Source organism: Ictidomys tridecemlineatus, chromosome 11, assembly GCF_052094955.1.
Source record: "Ictidomys tridecemlineatus isolate mIctTri1 chromosome 11, mIctTri1.hap1, whole genome shotgun sequence".
Lineage (NCBI taxonomy): Eukaryota > Metazoa > Chordata > Mammalia > Rodentia > Sciuridae > Ictidomys > Ictidomys tridecemlineatus.
Window position 1 is genome coordinate 64930159 of NC_135487.1, and position 18890 is coordinate 64949048.

At 38.0% G+C, this 18890-nt stretch overlaps 1 protein-coding gene across 2 annotated transcripts in view; it reads left to right on the top strand.

Moving 5' to 3' along the window:
- Positions 1–18890, top strand: part of Adgrl2 (adhesion G protein-coupled receptor L2) — a 619253-nt gene that overhangs the window by 94857 nt on the left and 505506 nt on the right. The window lies entirely within an intron of this gene.

An 18890-nucleotide genomic window follows, 5' to 3' on the forward strand; every position in this document is an offset into this window, starting at 1 on the left:
GAATTCCGAGCCAGCTCTTCGGAGGATTTTTATCTCGCTGGAAGAAAAGTCTTGGAAGTTAAATCAGTATTTCTGGCACTGTTAAACAGCTGCTGAGTCTAATCGCAGAACTCTGGCTGTATTTTGGTGATGAGGAAAGCTCTAAAAAAACAGGTTTCGTGTCTTTAAGAGGGAGGTTTATGCAGGGCATTAACGTCATTTGTATACAAGACTTTAAAATTAGGTTTTGCTATCTTCACTGTTTCAAAGGAAAATCTTTTGTCATTCCTATTTGACTCAGCCGGTCTAGGAGGAAGTTTGATCATCTTCCATTTCCCATCTGGCTACTCATAAGGCACCTGCGTCTCTGTGATTTCTCCTAGACTACACAATGCTACCAACTGACAACAAACATTTTGTAAAGGAAGACCACCTTTCAGAAAAGGAACCCGAACCTTAGCAGGCTGTCAACCCACAGGCACAGGGAATGGCTTTCTATTCTTTATTTCAACTGTACCAGAAGTGGAAATTATAACTGTTTTAACCAGAAAAGACAAGATTGATACTTTTTTTTACATAGAGTCCAACTCACATTTGTCTTTGTTTATATGCTGCAATTAGAAGGCTATTACAAACAAATTAGTAGTATCACGGAAGAATTTTTAATGACTTTGTTGATTTCAGCTATTGCCAAATACCTTCATCTACTCATCACATTCTTAATTAAGAGACACCAGTGTGTGTGTTTATATAGTCTCTTTGTTAAAATTATGCAAACTTGGCTTCAGCAGTTAGAGGCTAGTCCATTAAGTAGACAGAACTATTAAAGAGCTTTAAAAGATTATTACAAAAGAAGCAGGATGGAGACACACCCAGCTTCACAATAGTGGGGAGGGAGGGCTCCCTAACAAAAGATGTGATAAGCAGCAGGAGAATATCACTGCAGATCCTAATGATGGTGTGTAAAGACTTGAGTACATGTTTATCCAGCCTATGACAGCTCGGTTCAACAAAGAGAGAATCTGATGTAAATGCTAAGGCCCTTTGTTCACAAATACTCCCAGTGAATATGACCCAAATCAGAGCACGGACTTTAGTGGGTAACCATCTGTGATAGAAAGGAGCAGTTCTTTCTGGGCCAGTCCAAAAATGCCAATGAAGGAAGCATTCCCGCAGCTAGCCCCTGACCTTCACCTTCCAATACATTATTAACCTGTTAAATTACATGATCTCCAAGTAGACTCAAAGCAGATGTTTAAGAATGAAAGAGGTAGTCCCTGATAAGGTACCCATGATCCATCAGATAGGACACAAGTTTATAGACCCATCTTTAGCATTATCCTTTGTAATACTATTTCCCCATTCCTCTCAACATTTTAAGCTATGAGATTTTCAAGGATCGTAACCATATCTCATTTAACAATGCACAGAGTGTATAATCATTAGGTACTTGCTGGGTTACTAAATAAAACCTGTCAAAATGAGTGTCTCTTAGTTTCATTGCTAAAGCAGAAGCAATCAATTTCAGCAAACATGGTAAGATAAGACCATTCATAGTCAGTGTTTTAAGGATAAAAATTTATCTCTAAATATTAAAACTGTACTGCAGATACCCTAAACAAATTTCTGCTTAAAAATTAAAAGTAAAATAAATAATAACTAGCAAATTCAACATCTCTCAGGAGGCTGAGGCAGGAGGATCTCAAGTTTGAGGCCAGCCTTGCAACTTATCAAGATCCCTTCTCAAATAAAACACAAAAAGGGGTGAGGATACAGCTCAGTGGTAAAGCACCCCGGCTTTAGTACTCAGTACAAAAAAAAAAAAAAAAAAAGAAAGAAAAAAGAAAAGTCAACACCTCTATCTTTAAATCTAGAAACTTGCTAAAGTGTTTATGGATATACTTAAGCTACCCTCCAACCCCTATACACATACTACCTCCTCTGTAACTTCAAATCATCTATTATCTTTTCTTGTTCCAAATATAAATGAATGCATGAAGTAATCAGTTATCCTTTGGATATTCTGAATGAATTCCTGATTGTGACCACGTGATGCATGAAGAAAGGCAAAATTCATATTTTTGCATCTAAGTGATATTTGTCTTTGTGTAATTGATAAAATTCCATTTATTGATTCATCTACCACATGTTGGTTAAATGTCTGACATACACAAAATAATCTACTAAATGCAGGAATCAACAGAAAATGTTCACCTTTTCTTTATTCTACCTGACCAGAAGTCTCCTGGTTCATTCTTATTTTACCAGTGGTTCTAAATTAATGTACAGGCTAAAGATTTCTTTTAAAGGAGTGTTCTAAAAGTTGTCCATGCTTACAAAGCATCTGTGAGTATGTATGTGGTAAAACAGGTTCTGAATTTAATTCCCCTGGAACTGGCTCAGTAGATCTGGCATGGATCCCAGGAATGTGCTGTATTTCTAATAAGTTTCCCAGGTAATTCTCAGGCAAGTAGTCCTCAAAACATGCATGAAGAATTACAGCCTTAAGAGTTAAAGAGATTTTCTTTTTTATGCCATGCTGTATTCTAGGTACAACAAACATCTTCCTTCACTTCATTATCTTTTTCCCATAAAATACAATTGAAATTTTCCTGAATTATACTTTACAATTATAGTCAAACTTGTTGTGACCCAGAAGGACTACTATATAGTTTTTTTAATCCCTCTAAAAAGAGTAGGGAATGAAGAGTACTAGGAAAAATTCTTAAATTGCCAATATGTAGTTTTAAATTGGTAAATGATTATGAAGATAATTCATGAATTTTTTGGTCATTAGTTTTGCCATTATTTTACAAAATAATATTCAAAAATATTTCACTAGGTACTTTTTTTTTTTTTTTTAGAGAGGGAAAAATTTATTTGGAGCTCACAGTTACAGAAGTCTCAGTCCATAGACAGCTGTCTCCATTTCTTTTGGCCTGAGATGAGGCAGAACATCATGGCAAAAGTGTGTGGCAGAGGAAAGCAGCTGGACACATGGCACCAAGGAGCAGAGAGAGAGCGGTCCTCTCCAGGACAAAATATAAACCTGAAGGCACAACCTTCCCACTATTCTTTTTTTTTTTAATTTTTTTATTAGTTGGTCAAAACATTACAATGATCTTGACATATTATACATTTGATTCAAATGGGGTACGTAATCTTATTGCAGGATCACATTGGTTATACAGCCACGTTTATACATAGGGCCATATTAGTGTCCATTGTATTGTGCTGCCCTTCTATCCCCCCCTTCCCTCCCCTCCCCTCCCATCACCTCTTTCTACCCAATCTACTGTGAAACGTTTCTCTCTCTTTTTTCTTCCCCCTCACACCATCTTATATGTAATTTTGCATAACCATGAGGGTCTCCTATCATCTTCCATGCAATTCCCCTTCTCTCTCCCATTCCCACGCACCTCTCATCCCTATTTAATGGTAATCTTCTTCTCATGCTCTTCTTCCCTGTTCTATTTTGAGTCACCCCCCTTATATCAAAGAAGACATTTTGTTTTTTAGGGATTGGCTAGCTTCACTTAGCATAATCTGCTCTAATGCCATCCATTTCCCTGCAAATGCCATGATACTAGGTACTTTTCTTTATTGCCTTCTTTTGTAATTTTCCTTTCAAAATATTCCATTAGATTTCCATGAGTTTTTCCTATAACTTCACAAGAGAGAAAGGGAAGTGAGTTCTATTTTCCTTCCTATGCCAATAGTACCTTACTTCAGTCTCTTGGAATGGATTGTTTCTCTCTTTAACTCCTTTCACAATATGGTACCATGTGTTGGGACTTAGGAAATTATATCCCAATTATGATGCTTTGGCATGCTGAGTGCTTTGAACTGAAGGACATTGAATTAGACATTGAATGGAACCAAAAGCAAAACTCTCTTTCTAACCTTCTCCTGCCCTTTTTTCTCCTACTCCCTTTTCTTCCCCAAGCCAGGCCACAAATTAGAATTCCTCTTCCCCAAGGTGAATCATAAAAACTAGAACCCAAAGTCAGCCATAAAATCTAGGAATGTTACCCTAACCTTGTCTTATCTGATCTGATAGTAGGTCATGAGACCTCATTCCAGAAAGGGCTCTGCCCTATACCCAGAAGGAAGAAGTGTTACCTAGAGAGGCCAAGAAAATATAAACAGGCCTTGCTAGGTTTTCTCCCTGAGTCTGTTACATTGGATCATATCTTTTGACCAATCATATTTCTATCCAGCTGCCCATTCTTCATCAAATTTAAGCATTAAAATCTAGTTTTCCCTGAATCTTTGGGTCTTCATTTCTGAAGGGTACCAGATCACATAAAACTTTACTGCTATAAATTTCTAGGACTTTCTCTTGCTAACCCATCTTTTGTTGTAGGAGTGTTAGCCAGAACTTCTTTGATGGGCAAGTAAAGGGATGACAGTTTCATAGGTTCTGAACACAGTAACATATTTAAGGTAGGGGTAGATAGAAAACCTGTGGCTAGAATTTACTTATTGTTTTTAGGGTCTACCATTCTCCCAGGGAAATACTGTATTATTTTATAATCTGAGTTCTAAATTTGTTTTTCTTGCTTCTAAGGTTTATCAGTCATTTCTTTAAGAAAATTTAATGTATTTCTAGTAAATTGCACCCAGTGGCACACACTCGTAATCCCAGTTTCTAGGGAAGTTGAAACATGAGAATCACATTTTGAAGCCATTTCAGAGAACTTCAAAAGACCCTAATTACAAAAATAAAAATTTTTTAAACAATGCTAGGGATGTAGCTCAGTGGTCAAGTGCTTGCCTACCAAGTATGAGGGCCCAGGGTCAATTTCCAAAGTGACACCAAAAAAAAAAAAAAAAAAAATTAATGGTAAAATGTTCACTTTCATTGAGTGCTATAACCATATTCACATGAGTAACACAGCTTACTAAGACTGAAATCTTTTGTGGTCATTTGTGAAAGCATAATGTCCAATGATAACTAGCAAATATATATGCTAGGGCTAATCAAAATGAAATGAACCAGTACATCTGGCTTCTAAAGACAAACAAACAAAAGGAATAGATTTTTGTTTTTAATTTTAAAAGGCTAAAATTTTAGAAACATTATGTTATAATATATACTTTCTCATAATCATAAGCCCTTGGGCCTGGAAACAATTATAATCACATTTGTGGGGAAAACCCCACACTGTTTCTGTGGTGGCATTTCTGCCATGCTTCAAGTTAGAACTCCTATGAATCATGGAACTGAGCAATAGAGAAATAAAAATATCAGGAATTACCTGTCTATTTTCATACTGAAAGAATTAATTTAGATAAGATTTCAGGTCAAGCTTCCTAACTTGTCGAGATTGATACATTAATACCTGACTTTCAATTTGTAGCAACTAACATAGACAGATCCATGTTCAAATGGACTAAGCACTTTGATCATTCTTTTTTAAATGAACTCCTGATAATATGGTCCAATTCTCCATGGCAACATATCCAGTTGCCCACATGGAAACTGGTTAAGTGCTCCAAATAAACAACTGAAAGGCTTTATCCACAAATAATGATAATGCTAAAAATCCAGGGATCCAAGGCACTTGATCAATGGCAGACCAGGCAGTAGAACTCAACCCCAAAAACAAACAAAGGCAGTTTTTATCAGTGACTTTGCAATAATAAAGTATAAGATGAAGCATATTTATATTTATGACTCTTTTATCAGAAATCTCATACAGACAGTTGTCTTTATTTTTTTAAATGTCATAATTGCATAATTATAAATGTTATGCAAATTGTCTACTTATTTGCCCCATGGCAAATCCCAAATATTAAGAATCATCCAACTTTAGAAAACACATAAATATCTCTAGGACAGTATTTTCAAAAGATGCATGGGTGTAAGAACAAATGCTTTTGCACCACAGGCACAACTTAATTTTTTTTTTAAATCATTAAAGGCCTCAAGAAAAAATCTGACCTTGGCATTAAGAGTTAAAAATGCTACAATGCAGGAGAGGGGACCCACACTAGTTTTAGTCCATCTAATCCCATCAGGACAGACACCTCTAAGTATATTTCTCACAGTGAAAAACATCTGGTCTAAACGCCTTCTATGTCTTTTAGGAATATATTGATGGAAAAGAAAAACAATTTGGTCTACTGTAAGCAGTAAGGGATTAGATATAATCATAACTATGCAACAGTTGTTGTCTGGGAGGCCTATAATTATAATGAAATTTTATAATCTTTTTCTTGCAAATCCTAATTTACAGATGTTAGAATTTTAACAAAAGTAAGTATGAGAAACAGGGAAAAAAACAAATTTTTAAAAAGGCCACCTATCCTATTTGTTCTTCATTCGCTCACTAATAGGCCAAACTGAAAACAAATTATTGAATTCAGATATGGAAAATACATTTAAAGCCTATTTGATAACATTATTATCACAATTCTTGTCAGCACCATTAGATACATTTCTCCAAAAGTCTTTAATCTCATTAGGTGTGTGTTGCTTATGCTATAGTTTTTTAGAAGATTTTTAAATTAGTTTGTCTATCCATCCATCCATCCATCTATCTAAACATTTATATATTTCTATATCTGTCTAGATATAGTCTAAAACTAGTGGAAAGAGGGCCTTTCGAGTACCTTACCAGAATGTTCCCACCCTAATGAAAGCAAATAGACATTATAAGAATATAAGTTTGTCTTCCAGTTTTGATGTTAAGGGACCCTTCTACCCTTTGAATTGATTTCAGCTCAGCCATGATTTTCCATGTTTTCTGAGTTTTCTCAGCATTCTTTTGATAATGAGACAAAATGCATTGTTTTGTCCTCCAAAGTTGCAGAGTGATGTTAACACGAGGAGTTTTGATTTGAAAATCTTTATCTGGCATAATTATGCATTCTGTCCAAGATTCCATTGATGGGAAGTAAACTGCTTTTCTCCCTCAGTTGTCGTGCTTAGGGGAAAGGCCAGATGGGTCCAGTAGCTAAAGCTACAAAAGAAGCTCTCCCAGGTCATTGGTGGGAAGTTCAATATTATTGCATCCCTAATAGCAGCTGCTTCTGTTTGAACTCAGGGTTATGAAAGATGAACTACATTAAATGGTAAATCATTAAATATCAGCTGAGTAAAAGCACTGTGTTGCATTTCCCTGCTTAAATCACCAGCATCTGTCTTCTCACATGCAAAGAGTTGCTCTTTACAATCACGCAGTGAAGCACTGACAGAAGGGCCAAGGCAAAAACCACACAAAAAACCTCAAAGAGCATCTTTTGGGTTTGCAGTTGGTGAGTAAATGATCATCAGCAAATATTCAGCAGTGGAACTAAAGCTCAGCATTGCATTTAACACAGCTATAAAATATTTAGGGATGCATAATCCCTTTAGAGCCTCATTTTTTTTTCTCCTATTATGTGTTTATTCTTCAGGAAAAGAAAAACAACTGTTTAAATTATGTCCATCTAATACCTTAGATTTATTGCAAAGCCTACAATTTGCTGGTTTCCTTTTACTATTGATCCTCCTCTTGCTTGTGGGGATGTGAACATCATAACTGGAGATAAAGCCCGTGCTGATTCCAAACTAAAATTGCACAATAACGGACACCCACGGTGGGGTTTCAGGACTGTTAAACAAAGTAGGGCCCTCTCATCTAGTTGAATTAGGCAGCAAATAATCTCAAATGGCAACTGTAGCTGTAAAATCACATTCGTGGCTTGGCTTTAGGTTATATATAGTATGATCACAGGTAGAAGACAAGGGTCTTTTCTTCTCTCTCTGCTGTATGTGCTTTTCATGGCGCTTGGATCCACTGTGAGTTTATCTTGTCCACATCAGTGTTTTCGATGCCATTGTAATGTCATACTGAACCCGTATCATGACAAGATACTGAGGTAACCACAGAGCATCTCAACTACATATTCTTTTCACCTCCTCTCTCTCTCTCTCTGTCTCTGTCTCTGTCTCACTCTCTCTCTCTAAATATGTATATATATGATCCTGCAATCAAAAGCAAATAAAAATGTGGTATTCACTTTTAGGTTTCCAATTAGTTCTCTTTCTTTGGCACAAGTCAGACTTCAGAGGTTGCTACCTTCAAATTTGCCCATAAAATAGAGTTTAATTGCATAGATTATAATCTACCAATCATTTTTATGGCATGCTTATTTTGAAAATGTATCCTGTCATGTCATTCCTACACTCTCTCAGCTGGGAACATGTTACCTTCCATGGACTATCAGAGGATGATCTGAACATTTTCTTAGCAGTTTTATTTATAGACTCATTTTACTCAACAGATGAAAGGAATAAATTTTCCTTTAATTTCTACCAAAGGATATAATAAAATTATCTGTATATATTAATCATAAAATAAACAAAGTTTTCAGGGGAAAATTGCTTACCAACATTCCACTTACTGCAAACATACTCAAGTCGTTCAAAAGAACAAACATTTTCATATTTCTCAAACTTCTTTTTTGATAGGCATTATAGTATTTTAAGAAGTATACAGACGTATCTCATTGTACAAACAAATATATTTTTCAGTGCTTTATTAACTAGCACCTCTGTTCAGCAATAACATCAAGGAAGATCTTAGCTGTATAAAATCATACCATCATTCAGGGAAGCAACCAACATATTCTTTTAAGAAATAATAAGCACATGAAAGATCGTCTTGTATGACTTTGACAAATTATCAGCTGTGCCACCATTTTCTCATCGGTAAACTGACAATAATGCTATCTCAGGTGTGAGAATCCAATCAAACAATACAAATAAAGTACTTGCTAAAATGTGTGGCATATACTAAGCTCTTAGAATAAGTAAAATGTTTTGTTTTGTTTTCTTTTTGTTGCAAAACACATGCCATGTATTTCAAATCTATACAATATCATTTATCTGGTTTCCTACATCCTGTACCCTGTCCCTACTCCCTTATGCATTTTCTAAAAATCTCCTTTTTATAGCTTCTCATTTCATGTGTTTTATCTGCTGGAAATCTTTCAGAGACCAACCAGTGAGACCAACTTGCAAATATATTAACAGAAAACATATATGGCATGTGGTTTACCTCTCCTGGGACATGAATAGACAAACAGAAAATGTCAGAGTGCCGTGTTTTAGAAGAAATACAAATCTTAGTGAACTGAGGACATGGTCTTGCTAACACGGGAAAGGAAAGACAACAATTTTGACAAGATTAAATTAAACCCTATAGGACCTGGTCATCCCCACATTTCGTGCTTTTAAGGGCCTAAACTTGTTGGGTGTGGTACACACCTTTAATCCCAGCAATTTGGAATGCTGAAGTAGGATTAGATGGTAGTGGTCAATCTGGGCATTTTAGCAAGATCCTGTCTCAAAATTTAAAAAATAACAAGGGCTGAAAATGTAACTAATAAAAAAGTGTCCATGGATTCAATCCCCAGTACCCCCCCCCCGACATACACATACACAAAGATAGGCCTGTATAATTATATTTAGGTCAAACTAAAGGTCCTCAAATGTCATTTAAATATCATTTAGTAGAGCTTGAGGGAGTACTGCTGGCAGGGAGCCATACCTAGGACACTTTGCAGAACACAGAAGCAGAACATATATCTATTATTCAATACTGTTTTATCATTGTATTAAAATATATACATCCAGACAGTCCAGAATATTTGCAGACAGAACTGAGGCTCTGGAACCTGAAATCAGTTGTGTAACTGAGAGGAAGGAGCACAAGGCAGTCATGGAGAATCTGTAACTCAAGATTCTGAATACCAAATATGTAGCACAATCATAAGCGTCGTTCTATGCATTGTTCAGCATCTTTGTCAATGAATTTCCTGCTAGTTTCTTATTCCCATAATAATGCTGCACACATCTATGTACTGTATAAATAATGAAGATAGAAGCTTAAGTGTTTCATGTTAAAATGCTACCTGAAATGTAAAATGAAACCACTTAATTAATTCTCAAACCACTTAGGTTAATTTCATTACAGACTATGTCATTCAACAAGTCTTGTCATTACTGAAGCCAGGGTTAAACTGCTCTTTTTTTAAAAAAATAGAAAGCCAATCTTTAAAGACTTTTACAAAAATGAAAGAACCGTCCAATCTCATCACACCCTTTTCTGGAAGAAAAACTGACCTATCTATCAATGAATGGGGCTTTCTCCATGGGTAGCGTTCTCATCTATAACAGTTCAAAAGTTCCAGAGGAAAATATGTTTTAGCATTAGATGGCACACTTCATTTCTTAAGAGTACTTCAATTTCTCTTATTTCTGGAAGAAGATTAATTTTGTCAAAGAACATTCCAGATCTGTGGTACTTAAAAGGAGTCACTTGCACACCAGCATTGGCAGAAAGTCCTAAGCTCAGGTGTCAGAGCATCCCAAAGAGGATGACACATCACCCTGTGATTACCATCTGTTGAGTGTCCTCTGGACAGCTGTTATCTCTTGACCATCACAAGTATTGATAATCACAAGAAGAACTAAGGAAGTGCACAGCCCTCAGACATGGAGGAAAATTCCATGCTCTGCTGTGAAACAACACTGCTTTTAATTGCACCATAATGATTTTTCTAACAGACACAATGGTATGTAGTGTAGTCTTAGAGCTGATTTAAAGCACACAATGAACCACAGTGCAGCTGAAAGGCCAATTGAGACTTCTTAGTGCCAAGAAGGTTTTTGTCCTACGTGAATACTTAAAAGCATTTTCGGGAGCTACTCTGTCCACAATCTACTTTTAACAAAAATAACTGCCTCTATCATTGTGCCTGGGCCATTTTTAAATTAAATGTACTTTTTGTTGTTGTTGTTAGTTTCAAATATCAGAGGAATTAAGGCTTGGCTTTATTTTCAATTTTCATGATATACAATCCTAAAACGAGATAACTTCATCATTGTGTGGGTGATGGTCCTAAATGTTACCCTCCTGTTGTTTTTTTTTTAGACCGCTTAACATTTTAATTCTTACCCTTCAGTGTAAATGTCTATCCAACTAACTTGTGTCTACCTCTTACAAAACATTCTCTGACTCAGCAGTTGCAATTATACAGAGATGGTGGAACTGACTAGACAGACATTGAAATTGGCTGATCAGACAGTAAAATCCTTAGCTTCTTTGTGTGTGTGTGTGTGTGTGTGTGTGTGTGTGTGTGTGCACGCGTGTGTTCTGGGGATTGAACCCAGGCCCTTGTACATGTGAGGCAAGCACTCTACTGACTAAGCTATATCCCCAATCCAAAAATCCTTAGCTTCTTAATGTAAGCAATTAATATCAACAGTAGTAACTACAGTTATTTGAGGGTCCACTATGAATCAGTCCTCCTCTCAGGACTTTCTAAGCTTTGACTTAAAAGAAATTCCAATCAAAACGTCACTTTGTGTCAAGGTCTGATTCTGTTTCTGGGAATTCAGTTGTCAGAATATGATGGATTAATCAACAGAGGGTTTCTAAATCCTCCGTCACCGTTTCATTCTGAGGCATAAAAGGAGAGAGAGAAGGAAATTTCACAAGATCAACTTTTTATACTTTCCATTTATTTTATCATCGTTTTTAGAATGAACAACATATGTTGACCTCATCTTGTATATGTATCTAACAGAAACACACACGCGTGTGCACACACACATACAGGCAGATTTTACTCTAAACTCATTTTCTTCATCTCCTTCCTATTCTCACTTATTTCTAGACCATCTTGTTACTACCTTTAGTATTCTTCAGAAGTATGGCAGCAAGGGCAGACATTGCTAAACTCACACAGGGTGTACCTGGGTTCATTCTCTGTTTTTCAGAAGACAAAATGAGTTGCCAAAATGAGTTACATAGTCTACGTAGGGGAGATTGTCCTTATAAGTCACAAGTTCCATGGCTAAACCACCTTATAACAGAAGACAAAGCAATAAGAGAAATGCATAGAATGTTTTTCTTCCACTCATGTAAATTTGGAAAACAAGGGATGTGAGAAATTTTATCTTCTAATCTCCACTGGGCGCGACAGGAAGAGATCTAGGAGAACAGACCTTGGTGAAAGATGTCTTACCTTTTTGCCACATTTTTATCAGTTGTCCCAGGATAATCTCCAGAGCAGTGTATTTCAGCCACTCCTTATTTGACACAAAAACTGTAGAAGAGAAAAAAATGACATATTTTCCTCATCCATCAAAGTCTATGACTGATTATCTTCTGGCAAAACACAGATTAACAGCTGATCAGAGGGGTGCATACCTGTAATCTCAGCTACTTGGGAGGTTAAGATAGGAAGAGCACAAAAAATAAATTAATCAATTAAATAAAGGCCAGCTTGGGCAAATTAGCAATAATCTGTCTCAACAACAAAAACAAAAAAAAGAAAAATGCTAGGGATGAAGCTCAGTAGAATACTGGGTTCAATCCCCAATACCAAAAGGAAGAAAGAAAGAAGACAAATTAAGAAAAGAAAAACATATAAAATTTACTTAACCAAAGTTTCAAGTAGTCTGGAGTTTTTAGAAATCAAGACCCAAAACCTGAGGAAAAACTGAGTATTTTTATGGACAGCTTTGACAAAGAACAGCTGTGTTGAAATATAATCAGATAAAAAGGTGGTATAAACCTAATGATAATAAACAGAAAAACTTAGTAAAGCCTGTTAGTTCAGATTCTTGGCCTCCAGGTATAAGGCAGAATGCCTGTCTCATGAGGGTCTCATGATCTACCTTTATTTTATTTTATTTTTGCTGTGCTAGAGATTGAACCCAGGCCCTCACACATGCCATGCAAGTACTGTGCCACTCAGTCACATAAACCGTCCCTTATGATCTACTTTTATGGGAGGTAGGTCAGAAAATTTCCCTAAGACCATGTTTCAGGGGAGAAAGGCAGGACAAGAGCAAAGAGAACCTTCCTGCACCTTTGGTTTTCTCAATTTTCTTCAGTTTAAAAAAACCTCCTATGCTAAAGGGCTATATTGAACATGGGCATCATATTCTGAGTTCTGACACAGAAGTAGTACCCTTTCAAGAAAAAAAATCGGATCATCTCTCCAGGACCGTATATGGTACAAAAATTTGAAATGTACACTTTCAAAACCTACTGACAATGCATTTGAAAGCCAGTTTTTTTCTGTAATGACCTATTGTTCCTGGCAGCAGGCTTGTCTGTGAACCAGTCTTCCCAGTTCCACCACTTCACAGTGAATGATCAAGACACAAATGGTTCATTGTGCTGTCACCTGTCACCGAAGGCTACTGCTACCTTTATATATATATTATATATATATATATATCCAATAGAAATCTGTAGACTAGGAGTAGGGGAACATTCTGTTATTAAAAAAGAAAAAAGAAAAAAAAAAGAAAGAAAGTTACAAATACAATCCAAGAGGTTTAAAAAGCCACAAGATTAGAAAGCAAGGTTCAGGCCGGGAAAAAAGCAGCAGCAGTAAGGTGTTGGGGGCTCAGAAAACCATACCTCCAAGTATGTCACTTTGACATACTGAGTGCCTTACCTGAAGGACATTGGAAAGTCCTTAAGAGGTCCCTCAGGCCTTTTCCTGCCCTCCTATGTCCTGCCCCTCTTTCTACCCCCTCCCACCTCAGCATTTCATAGAAACCAGAATTCCTTTCCCAAGGCAAATCAAAATATCTAGAAATATAGCCCTAACCTTTCCCTGCCTTCACTGGCCATAAAGAAATTCTCTGACCTACTTTATCTGATAGTACCTAGGAGGTACTGCTCCATACATGGGAGGAATGCTACACAGAGTTAGAACCATCCCAACAGGAAAACAAACAAACAATCAAACAAACAAACAAACACCTGGCTGGGTTTTCCCTCTCCAGTTTATCATTAGGTCACTTCCTTTCATCCAATCACATTTTCCTACTACTGGGTCTCACCTATTTATATACATCTAGTTACTACTATTGCTCAGAAATGTAGCATATATTTCTTTTTCTTTTCTTTTTTTTTTTTTTTTTTGGTACCAGAGATTGAACCCCAGGGTGCTTTACCACTGAGCCACATTTTATTTGGGGTCAAGGTCTCACTGAGTTGCTTAGGGCTTCACTAATTTGCTGAGGCTGGCTTTGAACTCAGGATCCTCCTGCTCAGCCTTCCAAACCACTGGGCTAACAGGTGTAGACCACCATGTAGCACACATTTCTACACCACTGTCCATTCTTCATCAAACCTCAGAACAAAAATTGTTTTCCCCGAGCCAAGCATAGTGGTGCACACCTGTTAATCAAACTTTCTAGGAGACTGAAGTAGGAAGGTGGCATGTTTGAAGCCAGCCTATAACTTAGCAAGACCCTCTTTCAAAAATAAAAAGAGCTAATGACATAGCTCTATTCAATTCTCAATTCAGAAAAAAGTTTCCCCTGGTCCTTGGATCTTCATCTTTGAAGGCCCAGTGGTACCTGTAGTACATACAAGTTTGATTATAAACATTTTTGCTTTTCTCTTGTTTATCTGTCTTTTGTTACAAGAGTGCCCCCAGTATGGCCGTTTTGAAGGGGAGGAAAGGCATCACGCCTTCTACCTCTGCAAAACCCTGTTTTATGTAATTCAGTAACTTGGGGAGGGAGAAAGAGGGTGTATGTTTCTCAAAAGCCTATTTATTTTTAGGAATATTTCTGATTTCTAAACCAGTAGACAGGCATAACTTCAGCCCACTCTCAGTTTGTCCCAGGCCCCAGGAAACATGACTCCCTTTCCTGCGGTGAAGAGTGCACCCACCAATTGTCCACTTCTTGGCTTGCCCCTGATCTATACCACCAGGGCCTCCTCAGTCGCTTTCTTAAAACAATGGTTTTTATACAGCAAACAGGGCAGGCTCTGCACACGCTTTTTCTTGTCCAGGATAAAAATGAGAAAAACAACAATCATGACATTATACACCTCTAGAAATGGAGCAGATATATGTTGCAATGCCTCACCTGCCAGGACCCATGTTTTGGATAGTGGAGGAAAAGAAGTAAACAAAGGCACCTCATGGCTTTGTATTGTAATGGGGAAACAAAAATAATGAACAAATGGATCGTACAGAGCCCAGTAGTAACAAGTCTTGGGAAAAAAAATAATAATAAAGGTAAGGGAAAGAAAAGAGAAGTGGGGGAGGGGAGGGGTTGTGGGCAGAAGGCCTGGGGAGAGGGGCTTCAGCAGTGTGGTTGGAGAAGCCTGCCTTTGCGGTTAGATGTGAGTGGAGAGCTCTGTCAAGGTCCCAGGGAATAGATTTCCAGTCAGAGGATCAGCGGGAGCAACAGCAGTGAGTTGGGAAGGGGCTTGGCGTGTTTCAGGAATTGGCTGCTTCTGAAGGCCTTTGTGGCACGGTGGGGTACAAGTTGCCAAGCCCTCATTCTTGAAAAGCCCATCCTGCGTTCTGAGATTATGGCTTTCCTCTGCCCCCCTCCAGCCCCCACCATGTTAACACGTCCTTTCTTTTAAAAAATGATGTAAGATTTCAGTGTCAGTTGTTGGTGGTGGTTTTTTTGTTGATTTTCTTTTCTTGAACAGCCTGACTTGGCAATATAAAATGTTGGCAACCTTACATTGTTCTCTCTCTCTTTTCTTTTTTCCTTTTTTTTTTTTTCCAAACTGATTCATGAAATACAAAACTCTCTTAAATGCTGGCTTCAGGCATGTGCAGAAACTGCCAAATCTCCCCCTGTGTCCGCAGAACACTCCATCTTCACCCACTCCTAAGTATTTGTTTTGTTTTGTTGGGCTAATTTGGGGACTTACTTTTTTTATTTTCCAGGTTTATTGTGAATTAACGAGAAATGCTGTGCTCCAAAATGTCACATTTTATGTTTGGCTTATTTTATTGTGTTTTAACATGAAAAGGCACTAGTAAAATTTATCCCCGGTTCCTTAGTAAAACAGCGTGTCAGCAAGGGCAGGTACCGGGAAATGGGGCCCTCCCAAGATCTTTTATAGTCTGACATCAAAATTAAATTGGGACCATTGAGAACATCTGGAGTGCTCCCTCTCCACTTCCCCCAAGTTTGTGACAGGATACCCCTATTTATTTTGTGTTTGTGTTTGGGAGGTAAAGGGGGAACCTAAGAGCTACTTTTATTTTTAAAAAAAAAATATTTTAAGGGAAAAAGAGAAAACCAGATATTTTCAAGGGAATTGACTACTAGTGGCCAGGATAACAAAGAAACCCCACTAAGCCTAACCACAACCTGACAGAATGAAAAGTGAGTCCGGAGCGGCCACTCACCACAAATCCCCATGAAACCTGCCAGGAAACCAGCTGAAAGCAGGAGAGAGGCTGCTTCGGAAGGGCCACAAACAGTGGCCCCCAGAGAATCCTCGGGTCCCATTCAAATTCAAAGTGCAGCAGCGGGGGAGGGTGGAAACTGGAGACCCGGAGAATTAGCAGCCCTGTGATCACTTTCAGGGTTATGATGGAAGGGATTTAAAATGCAAAACCGCATTCAATTGTAAACACTGGAGACAAACTGGGAGCAGAGAGGAAATAGGATTTCATTTGGCGATTTTCAGTTTTTAGGTTTGAAATGGGGACGGAAAGAACAATGCTATTTATTTTCCAGAACTGAGACTGCCTGTTCCCTTTTGTAAGAAAAGTGAATGTGGACTGATATATTACTTCTTGGGGCTTCCATGCTAATAAGGCATACTTCCCACCGAATCTGACAGAAAGGATGAATACCTTGCCCCGCTAATGGTTAATTTGTAGTGGCATGTGTATTTCTTGAGTGTTCCTGAAGTTTTCTAATTCATCAGCACACAATTGGGCTTGCCCCCCACTCCCTTTAAGCAGAATGAAATGCCGAGAGGGCAAGAGCTTTGGGATGTTGTATTATTCCTCCGCCAGTGTATTTACTACCCACAAGTTATTGCTAATTTTTCTCTACCTCAGGAACAAAATTGTGCTTCAGCCAATAATTGAGGACTGACCACACTTTAAAATGTTTATTGCTGTTGAAGCTGTCACAGATTGCATCAAGCCATAGAGATGCTAATCTATCTCATGTATTTGAAACTCCTCTGGGAAACATAGATTTGGGCTTACTGCCGAGCGAACATGACTGTTAGGATTATGGAGACCATACATAGTGAGGAAAAGCAGCATCACTTTTCTGACTGCAAAGTAAACAATAGGGCGATTGTCAGCTTACACACGGGGGCCAGGAGCCCTACTGCTGGGGAGCTGTGTGTAAAAACCACCCTCAGCAAGCGGGCGTGATGTTTTCTTCTTCAAGTTGGATGTTGTCAAGGATTCAGATGAGCCACCCTGGCGAGTATGCAGGAAACAAAACAGGATATTCTTGTTTAAGGGCCGCTTTCTGTAATTATGTTGATTTTTTTTATGCAACACTTGAACTTTTAAAAACTCAAGGAGGCATAAGAAGTACTCCAGAGGAGAATAAATAATTGGGATTTTTTTTTTTGTCTTAAGTGAAATGTTACCGTGCGTGCTTAACAAAATTAACTTGTTTGCGTTTGTGATTGGGTCTGTGAATTAAGTACACTTAGACCAGGCCTCTTTTGTCTCCCTTCCTCCTCAACCAACACCCCAGGCCCATTTTTAAACAGGAGGTCAAGTTGTCTTTGGAACATCATATTTCCTGATTGGAAAAGGCACTGGATTGTCTAATAGTCTGACAGGAAAGTTTCAAGAGTACCAGAAGCTTCCCCGGGGAAGGCTGGGGGATGTGGCTGGGGGATGTGCTGCATCTGTAAACTAATTTCCTTTGAGCCATCACGACCTGTCCTATTGTTGTGTACATGAAGTCTTCCAAGAGCCCAACTCGGCTGTAAATACCCTGAGGAAAAACATCTTTGGAAATATGTGCCCTGGGCTTGCTGGGTACTTTTATCTGTCCTTCCCTTTGAGGAAGGAACATCGGGCTCAGCAACTTGCTGGCTCCTATCACCATGCCACAGATGTCTGGCCACTCCTTTCCCACCCGAATGTATCAATCCTGTGTGTTAGAGGAGGGATGTAACATGTTTGTATGCCAAGGAATTTGATTTAGTGACAATTACTTGCCCTTGATTTAAGAAAATGACTTGCCCTCCTTATCTTTTGTTGAATCCAAGTACCATGCAATCTCCTAGTTCACTTGGCTAATTTTTATAATGTTACAACACAATGAAAGGATTCTAGATTAGTGCAGGTCATTCTCCTCTTTATCCTCCTTATTTCTGGAAGATTCTAATCCACAAAAGGTCATAGACAACAGAAAACTTCCAGGATGAGGAAACCACAAAGACCTGTTTGCTGGGAAAGCACCTTGGGTTCTAGGGGCTTCTTCTAAAGGGAGTGGGCCTGGGTTCTAACCGTTGTGATTCAATAAGAGAAAACAAAATGCTGACCTCACCCTGGGACCTATGGGGGAGTTTAAAAGGGTACTTGGGGACAGCCTGCCAGGGTTTGAGTACAAATTCTACAAATAGGCATGCATATTATTTAACCCCTCTTTTCCTGGGTTTCCTCATCTGTCAAAGGAAGATTATACTCGTTCCCATTGTACATCACTGCATAATCAAATACCCTGAAATTAACAGCTGAAAAAAAATATGTATTCTTTTCTCTCAATTTTCCGTGGATTGACTGGTCTCTGTCTGGGTGGTTCTTAAGGTACACCCTCTCAAGGTGAAGAAATAGAAGATAGGGTAGGAAAGAGACAAAAGGGAGAAGGCAACTGTAACTTTAGTCTAAAAGCTTTGTGCTTGAGTTTCTCAGACCTGTCACTCCTGAGCCAGTTGTCTCCCCCAGACCTGTCATTTACAAATTTCTGGGAAATCTACAAATCTTCATTCACAATCTTTTTTTTTTTTTTTTTTTTTTTTTTTTTTTTTTTTTTTTAAAGAGAGTGAGAGAGAGAGGGGGACACAGAGAGAGAGAGAGAGAGAGAGAGAGAGAATTTTAACATTTATTTATTTTTTCTTAGTTCTCGGCGGACACAACAT